Genomic DNA, 18,136 nt, shown 5'->3' on the forward strand with positions numbered 1-18,136 from the left:
TCAATACATTACCCCCAATACCATGTGCTTTAATTTTGCACACCAATCTCTTGTTGGGACCTTGACCTTTTGAAAGTCCAAATGCACCACATCGACTGGTTCTCCCTTGTCCACTCTACTAATTACATCCTCAAAAAATTCTAGAAGATTTGTCAAGCATGATTTCCCTTTCATAAATCCATGCTGACTTGGACTGATCCTGTCACTGCTTTCCAAATGCGCTTCTATTACATCTTTAATAATTGATTCCAACATTTTACCCACTACCGATGTCAGGCAGACCGCTCTATAATTCCCTGTTTTCTCTCTCCCTCTTTTTTTAAAAAGTGGGGTTACATTAGCTACCCTCCAGTCCATAGGAACTGATCCAGAGTCTATAGAATGTTGGAAAATGGCTACCAATGCATCCACTATTTCTAGTGACACTTCCTTAAATATTCTGGGATGCAGACTATCAGGCCCTGTGGATTTATCGGCCTTCAATCCCATCAATTTCCCTAACACAATTTCCTGACTAATAAGGATTTTCTTCAGTTCCTCCTCACTCGAGCCTCGGTCCCCTAGTATTTCCGGAAGGTTATTTTTGTCTTCCTGAGTGAAGGCAGAACCAAAGTATTTGTTCAACTGGTCTGCCATTTCTTTGTTCCCCATTATAAATTCACCTGATTCTGACTGCAAGGGACCTACATTTGTCTTCACTAATCTTTTTCTCTTCACATATCTATAGAAGCTTTTGCAGTCAGTTTTTATGTTCCCTGCAAGCTTACTCTCATACTCTATTTCCCCCTCCTAATTAAACCCTTTGTCCTCCTCTCAGGGTCTCCGTAATGGAGAAAGGGATTCAGATGATCTCGGACCCCTCGGCCCTGAGTCAGTGGGTTTGTGGGTCCGAGCCCCACTCTGAGGGTCGAGGGGTGGGGGAGCCTGTACCCCATCCTATTGGGCATGGAACCTGACGCCTTCACTGCCCTCCCATCTCAATGTGGGTGAGGGGCAGCCAGAGACTGGGGGTTTAGTGCACGTTAGCCCTTCCCCCAACTTTCATGCAAATTAGCGAGCCCATTCACAGCACGAGTGTTCCAGTGCAAAGCACCCACTTGGATAGGGTGCTGGAACGGTGCTGTACTCGCAGGGTGCCCCATACTCACTCCCCCCCCCCCGCCATCCCGAAAACCCTGCCCTGCCCGCCCCAGTCGTGTTGTCCCGTAACCACCCCACACCGCCCCCCCATTCACTGCCTCCACCTGCCCATCGTCCTGCCCCGCCCAGCACTGATGCCCCACCTCCCCCAATGGCAGATGATTGCCTTTCCCCCGACGGGCCCGTCTATTGGCTGCTAGTTATTGGCTGTGGCTCATTGTGAGAAATCTGTTAGAACTGCCATGGACACAACTCCGTCCCAAACGGAAACTTCAATGCACTTCTGTGCAGGGCAGTCACATGACCAGCTCCTCTGTGTTCATTGGAGCAGATAAGGTTAAGAGGGATCCACTAGAATTGTTCAAATCCCTCTGTGGCCTCCTTGCCCCTCCTCCCTATCTCTGTAACCTCCTCCAGCCCTAAAACCCTCCCTATCACTGTAACCCCCTCCAGCCCCACACCCCTCCCAATCTCTGTAACCTCCTTCAGCCCCTACACCCCTCCCTATCTCTGTAACCCCCTCCAGCCCCACACCCCACCCTACTGTTGTAACCCCCTCTGGCCCCTACACCCCTCCCTATCTCTTTAATCTCCTCCAGCCCCTACACTCCTCCTATCTCTGTAACCTCCCCCAGCCCTACATTCCTCCCTATCTCTGTAACCCCCTCCAGCCCTACACCCCTCCGAGATCTCTGCGCTCCTCCAATTCTAGTCTTTTGAGCATCCCCGTTTTCCATCGCTCCAATATTGGTGGCCGTGCCTTCAACTACCTGGGCCCCAACCTCTGGAATTCGATCCGTAAACCTCCCCGCCTCTCTCTCCTCCTTTAAGACGCTTGGTAAAACCGACCTCTTTGACCAAGCTTTAGGTCAGCTGTCCTAATATTTCCTTATGTGGCTCGGTGTCAAATGTTGTTTTGATAATTGTTCCTGTGAAGCGCGTTGGGACATTTTACTATGTTAAAGGCGCTATATAAATGCAAGCTGTTGTTGATTAATGAAGGGTTCCTCACCTTCATGAAGGTCAAAAAATAAAAGCCGGGAGATTACCGGAAACAAAATAAAAAGAGCAAATTGGAAAGGATTCCCAGGAATGATGAACATACGAATCGCTTCAAGGTTGCTGTCTCCTTGCTGAGTCCATCCCTCAGATGGGGAGCCTGACAGCTCCGGACATGTTGCCTCCAGTCTCTGACCATTAGCTTTCTCCCACGACCTTGCTACACAGCACAGGTCCTGGGTGAATGAAGGCTCCCAACAGTAATGGTCTCCTCCTCACTGCCCTGTCAGCGAGACTCCAGCTGGGAAATGTCCCCCCGTGCCTGAGGAATGCTCTGACATCGGACAACCACTTGAGCGCTATTTCAGATCACAGGAGGGCAGGAGTAGGGAGGATAGTGTCTGTAAAGGAATCTCCTGTACAGAGAGGCTCCGCTCAAAACATTTTCCATTCGGCCCAGTCTTTTTGAGGACATTCGTGTTTAGTGTCATCGTAAGTTATGTTCTCGCCCCCCTCCCACCACCTCCCCACCCCCGCCAAAGATGCTTGGTTCTAAAATACGGGCTAATGTGAGACGCTGCAGACTTTCCATACATAGAATCTCTCCATCACCCCACGACCCTCGAATTCGGACATCCTTGGCTCTCTGACCTCCTCCAGCCCCATACCCTCTCGGGTTCAGGGCCACTGCACTCCACCCACCCCCGCTCCATCACCAGTGGGCAAGAGCCCCACCTCCAGACCCCGGCACGCCGGACCCCTGGCCTTCCCTCTGCAACATTCCCGGACGATGGAGGCTTCTCCTCGCCAGATTTAACAAGCTTCCCTCCTTCTCTGTTGCCCTGCATCCTCCACACCCATCCTTTGGACAGACTTGCATTTCAATAGCGCCTTTCACTTTGGTTCTGTCTTCACTAAGGAAGACACGAATAACCTCCTGAAAGTACTAGGGGACCGAGGGTCTAGCGAGAAGGAGGAACTGAGGGAACTGAGGGAAATCCTTATTAGTCAGGAAATGGTGTTAGGGAAATTGATGGGATTGAAGGCCGATAAATCCCCAGGGCCTGATAGTCTGCATCCCAGAGTACTTAAGGAAGTGCCCTAGAAATAATAGATGCATTGGTGGTCATTTTCCAACATTCCATGGACTCTGAATCAGTTCCCATGGATTGGAAGATAGCTAATGTAACCCCACTTCTTAAAAAAGGAGGGAGAGAGAAAACAGGGAATTATAAACCGGTTAGCCTGACATCGGTAGTGGGGAAAATGCTGGAATTAATTATTAAAGATGTAATAGCAGCACATTTGGAAAGCAGTGACAAGATTGATCCAAGTCAGCATGGATTTATGAAAGGGAAATCATGCTTGACAAATCTGGAGTTTTTTGAGGATGTAACTAGTAGAGTGGATAAGGGAGAACCAGTGGATGTGGTGTACTTGGACTTTCAAAAGGCTTTTGACAAGGTCCCACACAAGAGATTAGTGTGCAAAATTAAGGCTCATGGAATTGAGGGTAATGTATTGATGTGGATAGAGAACTCGTTGTCAGACAGGAAGCAAAGAGTGGGAATAAACGGATGCTTTTCAGAATGGCAGGCAGTGACTAGTGGGGTACCGCAGCTATTTACAATACACAGTAATGATTTAGACGAAGGAATTGAATGTAATATCCCCAAGATTGCAGATGACACTAAGCTGGGTGGCAGTATGAGCTGTGAGGAGGATGCTAAGAGGCTGCAGGGTGACTTGGACAGGTTAGTTGAATGGGCAAATGCATGGCAGATGCAGTATAATGTGGATAAATGTGAGGTTATTCACTTTGGTGGCAAAAACAGGAAGGCAGATTATTATCTGAATGGTGACAGCTTAGTATGTGGGGAGGTGTAACGAGACCTGGGTGTCATGGTACATCAGTCATTGAAAGTAAGCATACAGGTACAGCAGGCAGTAAAGAAAGCAAATGGCATGTTGGCCTTTATAGCGAGAGGATTTGAGTATAGGAGCAGGGAGGTCTTACTGCAGTTGTACAGGACCTTGGTGAGACCACACTTTGAGTATTGTGTGCAGTTTTGGTCTCCTAATCTGAGGAAGGACATTCTTGCTATTGAGGGAGTGCAGCGAAGGTTCACCAGACTGATTCCCGGGATGGCAGGACTGACATATGAAGAAAGACTGGATCGACTAGGCTTATATTCACTGGAATTTAGAAGAATGAGAGGGGATCTCATAGAAGCATATAAAATTCTGATGGGATTGGACAGGTTAGATGAAGGAAGAATGTTCCCGATGTTGGGGAAGTCCAGAACCAAGGGTCACAGTCTAAGGATAAGGGGTAAACCATATAGGACCGAGATGAGGAGAAACTTTTTCACCCAGAGAATTTTGAACCGATGGAATTCTCTACCACAGAAAGTTGTTGAGAGCAGTTCATTGGATATATTCAAAAGGGAGTTAGATGTGGCCCTTACGGCTAAAGGGATCAGGGGGTATGGAGAGAAAACAGGAATGGTGTACTGAAGTTGCATGATCAGCCATGATCATATTGAATGGTGGTGCAGGCTCGAAGGGCCGAATGGCTTACTCCTGCACCTATTTTCTATGTTTCTATGTTTCACATCCTCAGGAAGTCCCAAAGTGCTTTACAGCCAATGAAGTACTTTTGAAACGTCTTCTCTGTTGTAATGTAGGAAACGTGGCAGCCAATTTGTACAGAGCAAAGTCCCACAAACCACGGGAGATATATATGAGCAGATCATCAGTTGTCGTGACATTGGTTGAGGTGTAAATGTTGACCGACAGTTCCTTTGCAAGCGATGGCAGAGAATCTGCCTGTTACAAGGCAACCAGGGACCTTCCAGAAACGGCGGAGTGTCTGGGTGTTGTTTTTCTGGTGGTGCTCCCAGTGTTCTTTCAGAGTTACGGCGAAACCGAGGAGATTCGGGTCCCTGCTGTCAAGTCAAGAATGGCCATTTGGATGAGGTCCCGAACAGCTCCCAGCACCTGTGAGACCTGTACCCCAGGGAGAGACATCACCTTCAGGGACTGTACCCCAGTGAGTCTCAGCACCTTCAGGAACTGTACCCTGGGGAGAGTCAGCTCCTTCAGGAACTGTACCCCAGGGAGATTCACCTTCAGGAGCTGTACCCCAGGGAGAGTCAGCACCTACAGGAACTGTATCCCAGGGAGAGTCAGCACCTTCAGGAACTGTACCCCAGGGAGAGTCAGCACCTTCAGGGACTCTACCCCAGGAAGAGTCGGCATCTTCAGGGATTGTACCCCAGGGGAGAGTCAGCACCTTCAGGAACTGTACCCCCGGGAGATTCAGCACCTTCAGGAACTGTACCCCAGGGAGAGTCAGCACCTTCAGGGACTGTACCCCCGGGAGATTCAGCACCTTCAGGAACTATACCCCAGGGAGAGTCAGCATCTTCAGGAACTGTACCCCAGTGAGTGCCAGCACCTTCAGGAACTGTACCCCAGGGAGTGTCAGCACCTTCAGGAACTATACGCCAGGGAGAGTCAGCACCTTCAGGAACTGTACCCCAGGGAGAGTCGCAGAAAGGCGGAACCCAACTGGGACGGAGAGCCACCAAGGAGCGTTGGACCGCTGAGAAAAACTTTGAAGGCTGCTGAGAGTTGACATTACTTTGAAGTGGCATGGAGTCTCTGTGCATGATTCCTAGAACAAGAGCACAGGGCGATCGCGAGGTGGGAGCCCATTCTGGGACGAACAGCCAGTCAGGTCAGAGGGGCTTGTGAGGAGGTCTCCAGGGAATGCGCAGGAAATTCAGGCCTCTGTCCGAACAAGGTCGAGAGGTGAGTCGGGGGGGTGGAGCCTGTCGTCGCCATGGATACGGGCCTTATTGCTCAGCACATCCTGTGGCTCCTGGTAATGCATGGGTTGTAGTGCGGTAGAACAGCACTGTGCATTTTAGCCCCACATTGCATAACACATAATATAGAAGAAAATAATTAAGAGCTGGAGTAGGCCACACAGCCCCTCGAGCCTGCTCTGCCATTCAATAAGATCATGGCTGATGTTCGACCACAACTCCACTTTCCCACCCAATCTCCATATCCTTCGATTCTCCTAGAGTCCAAAATTCTATATCTCAGTTTTAATTATATTCAAAGACTCAACATCCACAGCCCTCTGGGGCAGAGAATTCCAAAGTTTCACAATCCTCTGAGTGCTGAAATTCTTCCTCATCTCAGTCTTAAATGGCCGACTCCTTATCCTGAGACTATGCCCCCTAGTTCTAGACTCTCCAGCCAGGGGTAACAATCTCTCAGCATCTACCCTGTCAATCCCCCTCAGAATCTTATATGTTTCAATGAGATCACCTCATTCTTCTAAACTCCAGAGAGTATCGGCCCATTCTACACAACCTCTCATCATAGAACAACCCTCTCATCCCAGGAATCAATCTAGTGAACCTTTATTGTAACCCCTCTAAGGCAAGTATATCCTTCCTCCGATAAGGAGAGCATGTATGTATGTTTAAGAGCATAAGAACATAAGAAATACGAGCAGGAGTCGGCCATTTGACCCCTCGAGCCTGCTCCGCCATTTAATAAGATCATGACTGATCTGATCATTGACTCAGTTCCACTTCCCTGCCCGCTCCCCATAACCCTTTACTCCCTCATCACTCAAAAATCTGTCTATCTCCACCTTAAATATATTCAATGACCCAGCCTCCACAGCTCTCTGGGGCAGAGAATGCCATAGATTTACAACCCTCTGAGAGAAGAAATTCCTCCTCATCTCAGTTTTAAATGGGCGGCCCCTTATTCTGAGACTATGTCCCCTAGTTTTAGTTTCCCCTTTGAGTGGAAATATCCTCTTTGTATCCACCTGGTCGAGCCCCCTCATTATCTTCTATGTTTCGCTAAGATCACCTCTCATTCTTCTGAACTCCAGTGAGTATAGGTCCAACCTACTCAACCGATCTTCATCAATCAACCCCCTCATCTCTAGAATAAACTTAGTGAACCTTCTCTGAACAGCCTCCAATGCAAGCACACCCTTCCTTAAATACGGAGACCAAAACTGCACGCAGTATTCCAGGTGTGGCCTCACCAATACCCTGTACAGTTGTAGCAGGACTTCTTTGCTTTTATACTCCAACCACCTTTGCAATAAAGGCCAACATTGCATTTGCCTTCCTGATTACTTGCTGTTCCTGCATACTCACTTTTTGTGTTTCATGCATAAGGACCCCCAGGTCTCGCTGTACTGCAGTACTTTGCAATTTTTCTCTATTTAAATTATAATTTGCTTTTTTATTTCTGTATGTTGGGACTTTCTTTCTTCCACTTCTCGTAGGAGCTGGCTCTCACTGGGCTCTGGGTTTCACCTTCACTGGCCCCGTTCCAGTCCTCGTCCCAAGGCTCACTCTGCAGGGGCAAGCCCACACATTGATTATCTGATCATGGGGGCCCCACCCTTTTCTTCTATTCATTCTCGAGATGTGGGCGTCGCTGGCAAGGCTGGAATTTATTGCTTATCCCTGGTCACCTGAAAGTGGTGGAGGTGGATTTGAGACAATTGAGTGGCCTCTTTAGTTAAGAGTCAACGCGTTGGTGTGGGACTGGAGTCACATATAGGCCCAGGCCGGTTAAGGTCGGCAGGTTTCCTTCCCTAAAGGACATCAGTGAACCGGTTGGGTTTTTACGAGAATCCGACAGCTTCATGGTCACTGTTACTGCGACCAGCTTTTTATTTCCAGATTTCTTTCATTCAAATTGTCAAACTGCCGTGGTAGGATTTGAACTCACATTCCCTGAATTATTGGTCCAGTAATAACCCCTGTACTACTGCACCCTTATCTTATTGGGTGCCCATTCTAGCAGGGGATTAGAAAAAAGAGACTTGCATTTCTAAAGTTAATGAAGTACTTTTGAAGTGTAGTCACTGTTGTAATGTAGGAAACACGGCAGCCAATTTGTGCACAGCAAGGTCCCACAAACAGCATCATCATTATCATCATGTTTGCTAGTGCTGTTGGGGCGGGGTTAAACTAATATGGCAGGGGGATGGGAACCTATGCAGGGAGACAGAGGGAAGTAAAATAGGGGCAGAAGCAAAAAATAGAAAGAAGAAAAGTAAAAGTGGAGGGCAGAGAAACCCAAGGCAAAAATCAAAAAGGGCCACATTGCAGCAAAATTCTAAAAGGGCAAGGTGTGTTAAAAAGACAAGCCTGAAGGCTCTGTGCTTCAATGCGAGGACGAATTAACTGCACAGGCAGCAATTAATGAATATGATATAATTGGCATCACGGAGACATGGCTCCAGGGTGACCGAGGCTGGGAACTCAACATCCAGGGGTATTCAACATTCAGGAAGGATAGATAGAAAGGAAAAGGAGGTGGGATAGCGTTGTTGGTTAAAGAGGAAATTAATGCAATAGTAAGGAAGGACATTAGCTTGGATGATGTGGAATCGGTATGGGTGGAGCTGTGGAATAACAAAGGGCAGAAAACGCTAGTGGGAGTTGTGTACAGACCACCAATCAGTAGTAGTGAGGTTGGGGGCAGCATCAAACAAGAAATTAGGGATGTGTGCAATAAAGGTACAGCAGTTATCATGGGCGACTTTAATCTACATATAGATTGGGCTAACCAAACTGGTAGCAATATGGTGGAGGAGGATTTCCTGGAGTGTATTGGGGATGGTTTTCTGACCAATATGTCGAGGAACCAACTACAGGGCTGGCCATCCTAGACTGGGTGATGTGTAATGAGAAAGGACTAATTAGCAATCTTGTTGCCCCTTGGGGAAGAGTGACCATAATATGGTAGAATTTCTTATTAAGATAGAGAGTGACACAGTTAATTCAGAGACTAGTGTCCTGAATTTAAGGAAAGGTAACTTTGATGGTATGAGAAGTGAATTGGCTAGAATAGACTGGCAAATGATACTTAGAGGGTTGACAGTGGATAGGCAATGGCAAACATTTAAAGATCAGATGGATGAACTTCAACAATTGTACATCCTTGTCTGGAGTAAAAATAAAATGGGGAAGGTGGCTCAACCGTGGCTACCAAGGGAAATTAAGGATATTGTTATATCCAAGGAAGAGGTATATAAATAGCTAGAAAAAGCAGCAAACCTGAGGACTGGGAGAAATTTAGAATTCAGCAGAGGAGGGCAAAGGGTTTAATTAGGAGGGGGAAAATAGAGTATGAGAGGAAGCTTGCTGGGAGCATAAAAACTGACTGCAAAAGTTTCTATAGATATGAGAAGAGAAAAAGATTAGTGAAGACAAGCACAGGTCCCTTGCAGTCAGATTCAGGTGAATTTATAATGGGGAACAAGAAATGGCAGACCAGTTGAACAAATACTTTGGTTCTGTCTTCACGAAGGAAGACACACATAACCATCCGGAAGTACGAGGGGACCGAGGGTCTAGTGAGAAGGAGGAACTGAAGGATATCCTTATTAGACAGGAAATTGTGTTAGGGAAATTGATGGGATTGAAGGCCGATAAATCCCCGGGGCCTGACAGTCTACATCCCAGAGTACTTAAGGAAGTGGCCCTAGAAATAGTGGATGCATTGGTGATCATTTTCCAACAGTCTATAAACTCTGGATCAGTTCCTATGGACTGGAGAATAGCTAATGTAACACCACTTTTTAAAAAAGGAGGGAGAGAGAAAATGAGTAATTATAGATCGGTTAGCCTGACATCAGTAGTGGGGAAAATGTTGGAATCAATCATTAAGGATGAAATAACAGCGCATTTGGAAAGCAGTGACAGGATCAGTCCAAGTCAACATGGATTTATGAAAGGGAAATCATGCTTGACAAATTTTCTGTAATTTTTTGAGGATTTAACTCATAGAGTGGACAAGGGAGAACCAGTGGATGTGGTGTATTTGGACTTTCAAAAGACTTTTGACAAGGTCCCACACAAGAGATTGGTGTGCAAAATTAAAGCACATGGTATTGGGGGTAATGTACTGACATGGATAGAGAACTGGTTGGCAGACAGGAAGCAGAGAGTCGTGATAAATGGGTCCTTTTCAGAATGGCAGGCACTGACTAGTGGAGTGCCGCAGGGCTCAATGCTGGGACCCCAGCTATTTACAATATACATCAATGATTTAGATGAAGGAATATCTCCAAGTTTGCAGATGACACTAAACTGGGTGGTGGTGTGAGCTGTGAGGAGGATGCTAAGAGGCTGCAGGGTGACTGGGACAGGTTAGGTGAGTGGGCAAATGCATGGCAGATGCAGTATAATGTGGATAAATGTGAGGTTATCCACTTTGGTGGCAAAAACACGAAGGCAGAATATTATCTGAATGGCGGCAGATTAGGAAAAGGGGAGGTGCAACGAGATGTGGGTGTGATGGTATATCAGTCATTGAAAGTTGGCATGCAGGTACTGCAGGCGGTGAAGAAGGCAAATGGTATGTTGGCCTTCATAGCTAGGGGATTTGAGTATAGGAGCAGGGAGGTCTTACTGCAGTTGTACAGGGCCTTGGTGAGTCCTCACCTGGAATATTGTGTACAGTTTTGGTCTCCTAATCTGAGGAAGGTCGTTCTTGCTATTGAGGGAGTGCAGCGAAGGTTTACCAGACTGATTCCCAGGATTGCTGGACTTACATATGAGGAGAGACTGGATTGACTGGGCCTTTATTCTCTGGAGTTTAGAAGGATGAGAGGAATCTCATCGAAACATATAAAATTCTGACGGGACTGGACAGGTTAGATGCAGGAAGAATATTCCCGATGTTGGGGAAGTCCAGAAACAGGGGACACAGTCGAAGGTTAAGGGGTAAGCCATTTAGGACTGAGATGAGGAGAAACGTCTGCACTCAGAGAGTTGTTAGCCTGTGGAACTCCCTACCGCAGAGAGTTGTTGATGCCAGTTCATTGGATATATTTAAGAGGGAGTTAGATATGGCCCTTACGGCTAAAGGGATCAAGGGGTATGGAGAGAAAGCAGGAAAGGGGTACTGAGGGAATGATCAGTCATGATCTAATTGAATGGTGGTGCAGGTTCGAAGGGCCGAATGGCCTACTCCTGCACCTATTTTCTATGTTCCTATGTTTCTATAGGCAGTCCCTCAAAATCGAGGAAGACTTGCTTCCACTCTAAAAGTGTGTTTTTAGGTGACTGAACAGTCCAATATGGGAATTATATTCTCTGTCTCAGGTGGGACAGACAGTTGTTGAAAGAAAGGGTGGGTGGGAAATCTGGTTTGCTGCATGCTCCTTCCGTTGCCTGCGCTTGCTTTCTGCACCTAAAAACACACTTTTAGAGTGGAAGCAAGTCTTCCTCGATTTTGAGGGACTGCCTATGATGATGATACTGTTTGTGGGACCTTGATTTGCACAAATTGGCTGCCGCATTTCTTGGTACTGTAGCTCGACAACAGAGACTGGGGCGGTGTTAGATCTGGCCTGGAGATGACGAAGGTTGAACAGGTTCCCAGTGGTTCTGTAGTTTAGTTCCACTCCAGCGGGGAGCTTGTGATGTGATAATGGCCCAGATAATCTGTTTTCGTGTTGCCGATGGAGGGATAAATATTGGACAGGACACCGGGGAGAACTCCTCTGCTCTTCTTCAAAGTAGTGCCATGGGATCCTTTACGTCCACCTGAGAGAGCAGACAGGGCCTTGGTTTCACGTCTCATCCAAAAGACGGCACTTCCAACAGTGCGGCACTCTCTCAGCACTGCACTGGAGTGTCAGCCTAGATTTTTTGTGCTCACGTCCCTGGAGTGGGACTTGAAGCCACGGATTTCTGACTTAGCTGCGGGTGTGCTGCCCACTGAGCCACAGCTGACACATCAATCTTCAGTTCCTGGAGTCTCCAGGTAAACTCCCCAACCAGCACAGACACATGGGGCCTGTTTCTGCGCTGTAAATTCAGTCACTGGTTGGAGCTGTGGCTTGAGTGTGTCCCAGAGATCTCCACTGCCCCAACACTGTGTGTGGTTTAACTGGTCGCTCAGAGTCCCTGCTCAGGCCCAGGACCCACTCAGCGACAGCAGTACATCGGATCGGAGTCTGCAGGAGTTGACTGGGCTAGATAACGGGCGGTGATGACTGACACTTGGAGGGAGGCTGCCAGCGGCTGACGCTGGGCCCAGTGCCGGAAGTCCACTTTGCAGCGCAGTTGTCAGTGTGGTGGGCCGGAGCCCCAGGCCCTCAGAGGCTCCAGTGTGTCTGTGGCAGTGTTATGTGTTCCTCGGCCGCAGCCTGTTTGTTTGGGTGCTGAGCCTAGGCTAATTGAAGGTGAGGGGAGGGGGGATACATAAACAGTAAACAGATTATCAAGTGGTTGAGGAAATCCTGCTGGGATGTTAGTGACATGTCGGGAAAGCCCTGGAACGCAGTCGCAAACAAAGGATGGGTCTGGAAGGCGGGGAAGCTGGGAGAGACTTATGGCTGAGTGAGGAGTGAGCTGCAGTCAGCTCATTCTGATTGCTGATGTTAAAGGAATTTTTTTCTGTTACTCCACTAACACAGAAAGCTACCGATGTGCAAGGAATGTTGGCCCGAGCCTGCCCGAGAGTAAACATAGGCTCGGAATGGGCGGTAGGCGATAACGGAGATCGGCCAGCATTTGCTGCCATTCCCCCTCTGAAACTGACCACATTTAGCATTTCCCACATTACAACAGTGACTACACGCCAAAAAGTACTTAATTGGCTGTAAAGCACTTTAAGATTTCCAGTGGTCGTGAAAGACGCTATATTGAAGCACTGACCACACTCGATCAGCTCCGCTGGGCAGGCCACATTATCCGCATGCCAGACACGAGGCTCCCAAAGCAAGCGCTCTAATCGGAACTCCTTCACGGCAAATGAGCCAAAGGTGGGCAGAGGAAACGTTCTAAGGGACACCCTCAAAGCCTCCCTGATAAAGTGCAACATCCCCACTGACACCTGGGAGTCCCTGGCCAAAGACCACCCTAAGTGGAGGAAGTGCATCCGGGAGGGCGCTGAGCTCCTCGAGTCTCGTCGCCGAGAACATGCAGAAAACGTGCGCAGGCAGCGGAAGGAGCGTGCGGCAAACCTGTCCCACCCACCCCTTCCCTCATCGACTGTCTGTCCCACCTGTGACAGGGACAGGTTCTCGTATTGGACTGTTCAGCCACCTAAGAACTCATTTTAAGAGTGGAAGCAAGTCTTCCTCGATTCCGAGGGACTGCCTATGATGATGATGGCACGCCAAAAAGTACTTCATTGGCTGTAAAGCGCTTTAAAATATCCAGTGGTCGTGAAAGGCGCTATATAAACGCAAAACGTTCTTTCTTAGCGCATGTAAAGACAAGCGGTCAGTGATTGGCTGCTCCGACACTGCCTGCGCTGTGCCCCTCCCCCCACCCGCCCAATCGCGGGCAACCAGTGAAACCGACTACACCTCGGGCCCTTCCGCGGGAATATCGCTGTTAAATACCCCGTTAGATTGGATGTCACTGGGGGTTTAACAGCGTACCTACTGCTACACAAAGCTTATGGTCCTGAACTCATTTTCATTCTTTCGACGTGTCAGATGTATCCATTATTTTGAGGGAGGCCTGGGACAATCTCAGCGCGGTTTGGGGGTGGAGCGGAAGGATTGTGGACACTAGCGATTGATACAATGCTGAGGGTGCAAGATACGGTTATACAGGCAGGTGTGGATCAGCGGGAAGCAGTGCAGTGCCCAGGGCTGGCCCGGCCACAGGGAGTCTGACCCATCTCGGCAGTGTACACCCTGCAGCTTCAAACCAGAGGGGCAGCGCCTTGGGGAGGGGGGGTTAGGGAGAGGGACTTGGTCCTTGGGGAGGGGGCTGTACATGGGGGAAGGTGTTGTTTGGAAACTTTCACAATGCTCCAGAATTTTAAGAAAAGCTGCACAGTGCCACTCCCTGCCTCGACTTTCAAAACTTTCCCAGTGCAGATGGACAGATGTGGGGAGATGTGTATGGGTACAGATGTGCAGCTCTCTGCGTGCTGGGGTAAGAGGAGCCGTATGTCAGGACTGGAATTAAAGCAGCTTCCGAGGGTGTGGGGAACCAGGAGCAGAGTTCAGCCGCTGCCTCGCTGGTGCTCACAGCCCAGGGCTGGAAGTCAGAAAGACAAGATTCTCAGGGGCGGGGGGTTAAAGGTCATGGCTGATGGCCCAACTAATACAAGCTAAAACCAACAAGCACCTGTCAGTGATGATAAGACAATGGACAGGGAACGCGAGATAAGGCAAGATCACAGGGAACACAGCCTGCTAAACAAACAAGCCAGGCTTCAGGTGACATGCTCAGCCCAGGGACAAGAGGCTACCGCAAGATTCAAAGCCCGTGACTCCCCGGCCTGTCATCGGCCCACTGCCCGGCCCACACTGATAAACCAGCTTCAGACGGGCAGTTCCTGCCGACAGTCCACTCACACCCGCGTAACCAGAGCCCGAGCTGGACTGTGTGCGGGGGAGGGGTCCTATACTGAGGGGGGAGGGGGAGGGGATGAGGGAGGGAGCGGACGGAGGGAGAGGGAGGGAGGGGATGGTGAGGAGGGGGTGGGGAGGGAGGGGATGGAGGGGGGAGGAAGGGGAAAGGAATGGAGGTAGGTGAGGGAGGAGATGGGGAGGGAGGGGTAGGGGAAGGAAGAGGATGGAGGGAGGGAGAGGGAGGAGACGGAGGGAATGGGAGGGAGGGAGGAGGGGTTGGAGTCAGAACAATTGATTTTCGATGTGACGACTGGGTGTGAGAGCACTCTCCATCCATTCATTCCATTGGACATCCCAAATAATAAATAAATAAGTTCTTTCTTTCTTTGCATGTGTGTGCAGGTGTGTGCATGTATGCAAGACTGTGTGTGCGTGCATGTGCCTCCTTGACAAAGTGCAACAACCCCACCAACACCTGGGAGTCCCTGGCCAAAGACCGCCCTAAATGAAGGAAGAGCATCTGGGAGGGCGCTGGGCACCTCGAGTCTCATCACCGAGAGCATGCAGAAACCAAACGCAGAAAGTGGAAGGAGCGTGCGGCAAACCAGACTTCCCACCCACCCTTCCTTTCAACCACTGTCTGTCCCAACTGTGACAGAGACTGTAATTCCCGTATTGGACTGTACAGTCACCTGAGAACTCACTTTGAGAGGCGAAACAAGTCTTCCTCGATTTTGAGGGACTGCCTATGATGATGATGGTGTATGTGTATGTCTGTGTGCGCGTGTGTGTGTGTGTCTGTTTGTCAATGAGTGCGTGTATGTATGTCTGTGTGTGTGTGAGAGTGTGTGTGAGTGTGTCTGAGTATGAGTGTGTCTGTGTCTGTCTGTGTGAGTGTGTGTGTGCGTCTGTGAGTGTGTGAGAGTGCATGTGTGTGAGAGTGCGAGTGGGCGTGTGTGTGTGTGGGTGTGTGCATGTGTGAGTGAGTGTGTGAGTGTGTGAGTGTGTGTGTGTGTCTGTGTGTGAGTGTGTGTGTGAGTGAGTGTGTGTGAGTAAGTGTGTGTCTGCGCATGTGTGTGTGTGTATGTGAGTGTGGGTGTGTGTGTGAGTGAAAGTGTGTATGTGTGTGTGTATGTGTGCATGACTGTGTGAGTGTGTGTGTGAGAGTGGGTGTGTGTGTGAGTGTGAGTGTGTGTGTGTGTGTCAGTAAGTGTGTGTATGTGAGTGTGTGCGCATGTGTGTCTGTGTGACAGTGTGTGTGTGTGCATGTGTGTGTGCATATGAGTGTGTGTGAGTGTGTTTGTGTGAGTGTGTGTTTCTGTGTCTGCATGAGAGTGTGTGCGCCTGTGAGTGTGTATGAGTGTGTGTGTGTGAGTGTGTGCGTGTGAATGTCTGTGTGAGTGTGTGTGTGTGAGAGAGGGAGAGAGAGTGTGTGTGTCTGTATGTGTGAGTGTGTGTGTGTGTGAGAGAGTGTGTGTGTGTGGAAGTATGTGTGTCTGTGCGCATGTGTGTGTGAGTGTGTGTGACTGTGTGTGTGTGTGTGAGTGAGAGTGTGTGTGTTTGTGTGAGTGTGTGTGTGTATGTGTGTGTGTTTTGGAGTGTATGATTATATGCCTGTCTGTGTGTGTGTGAGTGTTTGTGTGAGTGTTTCTGTGTGTGAGTGTGTGTGAGTGTATGTGTGTGTGTGGGAGTGTGTGCGTGTGCGAGTATATGTGTGTGTTTGTGAGTGTGTGCGTCTATGTGTTTGTGTGTGTGAGTGTGTGTGCATGAGTGTGTATGAGTATGAGTGTATGCGTGTGTGTGTGTGACTGTGTGTGTGTGAGTGTATCTGTGTGTGAGAGTGAGTGTGTGTGTGTGAGTGTCTGTTTGAGTGTGTGTGTGTGAGTGTGTGAGAGTGGGTGTGTCTGTGTGCATGTGTGTGCGTGTGGGGGAGTGAGTGTGTTTGTGCGTGGGAGTGTGTGTGTCTGTGCGCGTGTGTGATTATGTGAGGGAGCTTGTGTGTGTGTGAGTGTATGAGTGTGTGTAAGTGTTTGAGTGTGTGTGTGAGTGTGTGTGTGCATGTGTGCATGACTATGTGTGTGTGTCAGTGTAGGAGTGTGTGTGTGAGTGTTTGAGTGTACGTGTGTGTGTGTGTGTGTGTGTGTGTGGGTGCATGCGTGTCTGTGTGTGAGTGTGTGTGAGTATGAGTGTGTGTGTGAGAGTCAGTGAGTGTGTATGCAGGTGTGCATGACTATATGTGTGTGAGTGTGCGTTTGTGTGTGTGCGTGTGAGTTTGTGTGTGTGAGTGTGTGTGAGTGTGAGTATGTGTGTGTGTGCGTGACTGTGTGTGAGTGTATGTGTGTGTATGAGTGTGAGTGTGTATATGTGTTTTTGTGAGCGTGTGTCTGTGTGTGTGAGTGTGTGTGTGCGTGACTGTGTGTGAGTGTGTGTGTGAGTGTGTGTGTCTCTGTGGGAGTGTGTGTCTGTGTTTGTGTGCCTGTGTGGGTGTGTGCGTGTCTGTGTATGTGAGTGTGTGAGTGTGTGTGTGTGTGTGTGCGCGTGTTTGTGTGTGTGTGTGTGTGTGTGAGTGTGTGCTTGTGTGTGCATTTGTGTATATGAGTGTGTGAGAGTGTGTGCGAGTGTGCCTGTGAGTGTGAGTGCGTGACTGTGTGTGTGTGAGCACGTGAGTGTGTGAGTGAATGTGAGTGTGTGTGTGTGTGAGTGTGTATGTGTGTGTGTGAGTGTGAGTTTGTGTGAGTGCGCGTGAGTGTGTGTGTGAGTGTGTGTGTGTGTGAGTGAGTGTGTGTGAGTGAGTGTGTGTGTGTGAGTGCGTGTGTGTGCATGTGTGAGTGTATGTGTGTGTGTGAGTGTGTGTGGGAGTGTTTGAGTGTACGTGTGTGTGGGAGTGTGTGTTTCAGTGTGCATGTGTGTGTGAGTGTGTGTGTGTATGTGAGTGTGTCTCAGTGTGTGTGTGAATGTGTATGCGAGTGTGCGTGTGTGTATGAGTGCGAGTGTGTGAGTGTTTGAGTGTACATGTGTGTGAGTGTATGTGTGTGAGTGTGTGAGTGTGTGTGTGAGTGAGTGTGTGTGAGTGTTTGAGTGTACGTGTGTGTCTGTGTGTGTATGTGTGTGTATGAGTGTGTGTGTGTGTGAGTGTGTGAGTGTGTGTGTGTGTGTGTGCATGTGTGCGTGACTGTGTGTGTGTGTGCGGTGTGTGTGTGTAGGTGTGTGTGTGTCTGTGAGTGTGTGTGTGTGGGAGTGTGTGTGTCTCTTTGTGTGTGTGTGTTTGTGTACGTGTGTGTATGTGTGTGTGAGCGAGTGTGTGAGAGTGTCTGTGTGGGAGTGTGTGTATCTATTTGTATGTGTGTGTGTCTGTGCGTGTGTGAGTGTTTGTGTGGGAGTGTGTGTGTCTGTGTGTGAGTGTATGTGAGTGTGAGTGTGCATGTGTGCATGACTGTGTGTATGTATGTGAGTGTGTGTGTCTGTGTATCTGAGTGTGTGTATGTGTGTGAGTGAGTGTGTGAGAGTGTGCGTGTGGGAATGTGTGTGTCTATTTGTATGTGTGTGTGTCTGTGCATGTGTGAGTGTTTGTGTGGGAGTGTGTGTGTGAGTGTATGTGTGTGTGGGTGTGTG

The sequence above is a fragment of the Pristiophorus japonicus genome, chromosome 3, assembly GCF_044704955.1.
Source record: "Pristiophorus japonicus isolate sPriJap1 chromosome 3, sPriJap1.hap1, whole genome shotgun sequence".
Classification (NCBI taxonomy): Eukaryota; Metazoa; Chordata; class Chondrichthyes; family Pristiophoridae; genus Pristiophorus; species Pristiophorus japonicus.